The following is a 6,973-nucleotide window of genomic DNA, read 5'->3' as shown; positions in this document are numbered from 1 at the left end:
AAGATGAAAAATATGAACAGTGAAAGGACAGCAAACACACAGTTATTAACAACCACACCTAAAACAAAAGCAAACCAAGAGGACAGCTAGATCAGGAGTGGAACCATAGAAATGAAGAACACATGGAGGGTTAGCAACAGGGGAGTGGGAGGAAAAGAAGGGGGGAGGAGATACAGAAAATAAGTAGCATAGATGGTAGGTAAAAAATAGATAGGAGGAGGGCAAGAATAGTAGGGGAAATATAGAATCTAAAGAACTTGAGTCATGTGGTCATAAACTAAAGGGGGGGAATGGTGGGGAAAGGTGTGTGCAGGGTGGAGGGGAATGAAGCGGGGGGAATAGAACAACTGTAATGGTATAATCAATGAAATATATTAAAAAATATATATTATCCTCTAAAAACTATCAATCCAAATACAGGCACACTGTGAGGTAATGGGCCTTTAGACTTCAAATTGTGATTTTTGAAAACACATTTGAGGCTCGAGTCCTCGCCTTCAGCTCTCGCGCGTGCCAGGTGCTTGGGCTCCAGTCCCCGTGGGAACCTATTGTAAGAGCCAGTAAATCCAGTGGAAAATGGCCTTCAGCGATCTTACTTCAAGGACAGTTTGTCTTTATGGTAATTGGCTCAAGCATGCTGATCCTAGAGTTGAAGGCTGGCTCCTCATGTCCTCGCCTCTGCCGCAAACCGTCATCTTGGGACTCTATATCTATTTTGTCACTTCCCTGGGACCAAAGCTCATGGAAAATCGAAAGCCCTTTGAACTCAAGAAAGTGATGATAACATACAATTTTTTCATAGTACTCTTTTCTGTGTATATGTGTTATGAGTTTGTAATGTCTGGGGTACAGGTTATTCATTTTGATGTGAAATTGTTGACTATTCACAGTCGCCTACAGCATTGAGGATGGTACACACCTGCTGACTGTATTACTTCTCCAAATTTATTGAGCTACTAGATATTATCCTTTTTGTTCTGCATAAGAAAAATAGCCAAGTGACTTTCCTGCATGTCTTCCATCATACCATCATGCCATGGACCTGGTGGTTTGGAGTCAAATTTGCTGCAGGGGGTTTGGGAACGTTCCATGCCTTTGTAAACACAGCTGTGCGTGTGGTTGTGTATTCCTATTATGGACTGTGTGCATTGGAACCAGCCTACCAGAAGTATCTGTGGTGGAAAAAATATTTGACATCATTGCAGCTTGTCCAGTTTATTATTGTCACCATCCACATAGGCCAGTTCTTTTTCATGGAGGATTGCAAGTACCAGTTTCCAGTTTTTCTGTACATCATTATGAGTTACGGGTGCATCTTTCTGCTGCTCTTTCTCCATTTTTGGTACCGAGCCTACACAAAAGGTCAAAGGCTGCCCAAAACTGTGAAAAATGGAATCTGTAAAAACAAAGACCACTGAAATTCAAGCACCACATGAATCTATGAATGAGACTGATACCTAGTCTTCCTTGACAATCAAGATATATTTCCATGTGCAGTGCATTTTGTATATTTTTCAAAATCAAGAGCTTGTATTTTTATGATAAGTTATGGGGGTTTCTGATATTTGAGAGCTCAAACTCCCAGATAACAGAGTCTTCTGATAGTGAAGCAGCCAGTTTTTCAGCTGCTTTTAAACCTCATCTAAAGGTTCTGGTTGATACATTTGTTACAATAAAGGATTATGTGAAATTGTACAGTACTTTTCAAAGAAGTTCAATATAAATGAAAAATATCATTGGATATTTTGAGTACGGACAGAGATCCATGCTGTACAATGGATTCCTTCTGCCAGCTCTGAAAACCTCCAAATGTGGGCTCTGGCTTTGTAGCTTGTTGACTATACTCAGAAGACACTGTGTTTATTCTAGAGTACAATTCCCATTCTAAAAAACTAACAAAGTGAACATTAAGTGAATTTTAGATAGGTTGTCATTTAACATCACTAACAATAATTTTTCATGGATCTCTGGAGTACCTGCCACCAGTTTTGCTGACAAGACTTTCTCACAACCTTCGGTTGTGTAGTGTTTAGAGGTGACACTTCCTCTGACAAGCACACTGATGCACTTGACACTAAGGTTAATGTTTGAAAACAGGTGATTTGTTCTGATGGATTAATCGACACTTTGCAATGACTGTTTTTCAATTATGTTTGTATATTTCTAGAAAGAGGTGAGTTTGTCAATGGAAAAAGTACTGTGTTATTTCACTAGGAAAATTACTGTGTTATTTTAGTCTGTTGTCTGTTGTGTTGTAATGTCACTTTCTAACATTGCCATGGTTTAAAAGGTTATCTTTTTTTTTACAGGGGAATTATTTTTTTAAATTATTTTATTGTTGTTCAATCACAGTTGTCTGTATTTTCTCCCCACCCCTTCCCCCACCACTCCGAATCCACCTCCCTCACTTGCTTCCACCCTCCCCCCTTGGTTTTGCCCATGTGTCCTTTAAAAGGTTATCTTGGTTAAAAGCATAGTGGTTAGATGTAAATGCTCATGTCATTAGCACACTGCAGGTAGCCTGTGATCATGAGTGATTTCAGACCACTCATCACAGTTTGCAGACATGTGTTCGAGTGGCCTGTGAAGCAATTGGAGGCACACGGTGACACAGAGATTATCCAGGAAAGATTTAGTTATACAAGCATCTCTCTCAGTAGAGACTACATAATAGTTATTGTTCTAGATATACTGCATGAAAAAAATATTTTTCAGAATTAATAATTAACAGCCTGGACTTCTTTTTACTAACTTTTAACATATAATGAAGGACTAAAATTTATTTTGCTTCTTTAAAATTGCTACTTTTTAAAATTCTCTTGTTCTCAAACCCAAACTAATGGTCAATAAATTTTTTGTCCAAGAAACACAAATATTTAGACATCTAAAATTTTTTCTTTTATAGCTTATTTTTCCCTGCTATATTTATACTGTATTTTTGAAGGACTTCTTAAGCCTGTATTACTTTGAACAATTAGTACTGTGTGACTCAGTTATTGTATAACACCCAGTGATGCTTACTGTAAACAGAGTCCGACTGTTTACTCACTGTAATTGCCCACAGTCTGTGTCTTCCCAGCCTATTGATCTGTTCCATGGCCATTCACACTTAGCAGATTCATAAGGTTATGTGCCTTTAAATGACCTTTAGTGACTTCACTTGCTTACAGTACGAGAAGATGAGGGTTGAAAGTAGGAGGAAATTGATAGTTTTAAACATAAAGAATAAAGAATAGGAGAGCAGAGCTAAAAGAAACAGAGATCTAATTTACTTCTTGGAGAGACTCAGGATTCCTGAGGTGTCTTCGTGTTTTGCCTCTTCAAATCCAACTCGTGCTAAATGAGAAGGTGTAGTAGGTGCTGCTACATGTACAGACAATTGCCAAAGACCCCAGCAGGGTAGAGACCAAAAGCAAAAAACAAACAAAACATAAAAATTATATTCTTTATAAAAGAATATAAAGCAAGAGATTTTGATTTTTTTCCTTGTACACTTTCTAACCTGCCTTGTACAACCTCTCCTAACTGCCTGGTAGTCTTTGAGACATTTGACATGCCTATCAGCTAACAGCAACATGTGAGGGAAACATTCTAAGTTGCGTGAATCAAAGTGGAGAGCATGTTACATGAAAAGAAATCACAGTTGGCAGAAGCGTGCTCCATGTAAATAAACATGAGCAGATCAAAATGCATACACAAATGCAGAACTTGTACAGGCAAGTACAAGTGTTTATTAAAGGGCTTTGTGGATCACAGAGTTTCTGCTGGGACTTCATCCCACTTTTGGGGACATTATTGCCTTTGGATTTGCACACTTAACAAATAAAGAGCCCAGTTTCAAGATCTGGTTTATGACATAAGGCTCTTTGGACCCTTGAAAACATATGTATATATATTGTAAATAAATAGAAATGCAAAATGTTAATTGTGTAAGGGACATTGCAATTTTACAGTTTTAATTTAGTAGAGTTCTTAATTGAGTAGATTACATTGTTATCTAAATTATAAGATTATGAGGTTACATTTTCTCATTCTATCCCTTCTTTCTGTCATGCTTTTAAAGACTGTGGAGACCTCTGGAGATTTAGTTTTGTTGTGTGTATGTGTATTATAATAAATTTGTGGTGTTACATGTATGCAAAAAAAAGAAAGAAAGAAAAAAGAAAACACATTTGAGTTCTTAAGGCATGCCCCTGCTTGGCTGAAGAGATTTATACAGAAATGAGGCTGCAAGTACAAAGATATGTGTATGTTCTATATTCATGTGCTTCATAGCTACAGCCAATTTTGAACTAAACATTCTGTTCCAATGACATTGCTATCAGTAGTTTCTGATGGGGGTTGCTATTAGAATCAATCTTCACTTGAAATTTATAATAGTTTCAAACCCAATCCTCATAGTGTCAAGTGCTATCACAGTTGCCCAATGCTATCACAGTTGTCACTGATGTACACTATATTTTACCAATATAGTGTGGAAGATGTCAGCCATATTACCAGTAATATGGATCTTTCATTTTATAAGTCATGAGATCAGATACTATACTGGGGTAAGGCTATATTTCTTCTTTAAATCTACAAGTATTGGTCTCTTTACTAAGTCTGAAATTTCTACAATGGATATATCAAAACTTGATTAAATAGAAAGAACAATCAGTGCCTTTTTAAAAAATCAAGTGGATTCCATTGATGTGTGTGTCTCCTCTACACTGTCTTTAAATTGCAGAGGCATGAAATTCTCCAGTACCTGTTGCTTCAGGGCAGGGGGTGCCAAGCCTCAGGAGCTTAGAGGGAATGTGGTGCTGCCGGACATTTGCCAGTTCTCAGTACTGGCCTGAAGGAACTTAACCATTTGACATGTTTAAGTCTGTATTTTCCCATCCCTGCATTTGGGTTATTTCTTGTGGGGTCACTGGGAAAATGCTCTTCATACAGGCTATTCATACTTAGGAACAAGGTGGGGTGTCTTTTGTCCCTAAGCTAAAAAAAATGCCTTGAAAAGAATGACCATATAATTCCCATTGATCAACTATCTCATGATGGCACATTTAGAGATCAGAAATTGCTTCAGTTTGGGCATACATGTGTCCTTGAAGAGCTCTGAGTTCCTCCAGGAGCTCCACATTGTCATTCTTTTTGTGTTTTTTGGTGATGTTGTTCATATTGTGTTCCTTTTTCTTTAACTAAATATGAAGGTGACATCTGATTGTAACTTTGAGGATCTTTTAGAATACATTATTTTCATAATATCCATGGTAGCAGCCTATCCCTGTCAAAACATTCTCAAAATGATGATCCACCTGTTCATTTGTCTGGTATATAGTACAGTACAACATATCCTACACCAGCTTTTTACTACGTGAGCATTGGCCATGTCCGTGGTACCACGTGACTATTCCCAACACCAGGTTGGGTCCTGAGAATATCCCTTATTCCTCTGAGGCTCAGTTTGCTTATGTACAAAGTGGGTGTTAGTTAGCAAACCTTGTATTATTTCAGCGGGATCAACTGGATCGGCCATGGCAAGTGCTTACCTATTACCTGGTCTTGCAGTATGTACTGCTGGACATGCTGTGAGTTGTCATCTAAATAATTTTCACTCACTCATCTGCCTTCTTCCTCACTGGCTTGTGGGCCTTGCGAGTTTGAAAAAAGGTAGAATGCAATTTTTCAAGGATTTTGAGATAGTTTTTATCTAGTCTTGATTTTGGTCCTTTCTGTGGTCAGAATAAAGATCTTTCAGGGCAGTAGATAAGTATAATGCTCACTGAGATAACTGGTACTATTTCGGTTGAAGTCCACTCATTCAACTATAGATGATACATCTGGCATGGTGTAACCATTCAAGGCCTGACAGGTTCATGGTATTTGGGCAGATGGAAGAATATTCAAGGAGGTTTTTGGATGTCTGATATGCCTTTTTTCAAGAGGGGGTGAACCACACCGGCTTCAAGGTGTGTGTTCCCCTGTTTTTCACCTGTCCCTTTGTGTGGCAACCCAGTGTGGCACCCTGTGTGGCCCACTGCACACCTTTTGTCACCCAGTGTGTCACCAGAAGGCTCCTCTATATCATTAAACACTAGGTTATAGACAAAGCCAGCAGGGTGGCAACAGAATTATGCAACAGAGCTTCATACTATGCATGCAAGCCCACTCAAGCCTATGGGAACATTTTGTCAGGCACAGTCTGAAGGCTATGAGAACAATAGTTTTCAGGTCCATCTCAAGGTTATGGGAAACTGCTTCCCTCAGTTGCCCAGATAACTGGGTAAGGAAGCCACACTGCCTCCCTTTACTCTACATCTGGCATAAGTAAAACACAAGGGGACTTAACCATTCCTGACATAGCTTGGAAAGCAGGGGATGTAGGGAGGAATTGAATCAGTTGGAAGGCAAAAAGTGGTGGGTGGATCTAGAATTATCTGTGAGGCAGAGAATGATGGGGTGCTAACTTTTTTTTAGAAAACTGGGAGATGTGGGTAAGAGAAAAGCAAGGCTGCCATCAGTTGAAAATGTGAAGAGGTAGGTGAGGCTGGTATTAGTTTATTTTTTAATATGATGTAAGAGAGTATCCAGGTTCTGTTGATTATGAATATTTTGTTTTTCCAGGATGAGCTGTTGAAAAGTCTGTCAACCCTGCAGTGTATGTCTTTACTTTCTCTGTCATACATTGGTTGCTCACGTAAGAGGGTTTGATCCTGGGCACTCTATATTCCATTGTTTTAAATGTCTGTTTTGTGCCAATACCTTTCCGTTTTATTTATTTTAGCTTTATAGTATCATTTGAGAACATGCAGAGTGATATCTATAACTTTGTTCTCTAAATTTATTTGCTTATTTAAGATATTTATTGTTCCATATACATTTTCAGATTTTCATTTCTGAGAAGAATGTGAGTAATAGTTTGATAGCATTTCAGTTGAACCAATTCTTTGCTTTGGGAGATATAGTAATTATAACAATTTAATTTTTC

At 38.3% G+C, this 6,973-nt stretch overlaps 1 pseudogene; it reads left to right on the top strand.

Moving 5' to 3' along the window:
• Positions 1 to 463: 463 nt before the first annotated feature.
• Positions 464 to 1,690, top strand: LOC118981067 (elongation of very long chain fatty acids protein 7-like; annotated as a pseudogene).
• The last annotated feature ends 5,283 nt before the right edge of the window (positions 1,691 to 6,973 follow it).

This window comes from Sturnira hondurensis, unplaced genomic scaffold (assembly GCF_014824575.4).
Source record: "Sturnira hondurensis isolate 20B ecotype Veracruz unplaced genomic scaffold, ASM1482457v3 Scaffold0001918, whole genome shotgun sequence".
Classification (NCBI taxonomy): domain Eukaryota; kingdom Metazoa; phylum Chordata; class Mammalia; order Chiroptera; family Phyllostomidae; genus Sturnira; species Sturnira hondurensis.
This window is presented reverse-complemented; position numbering and strand designations above follow the sequence as displayed.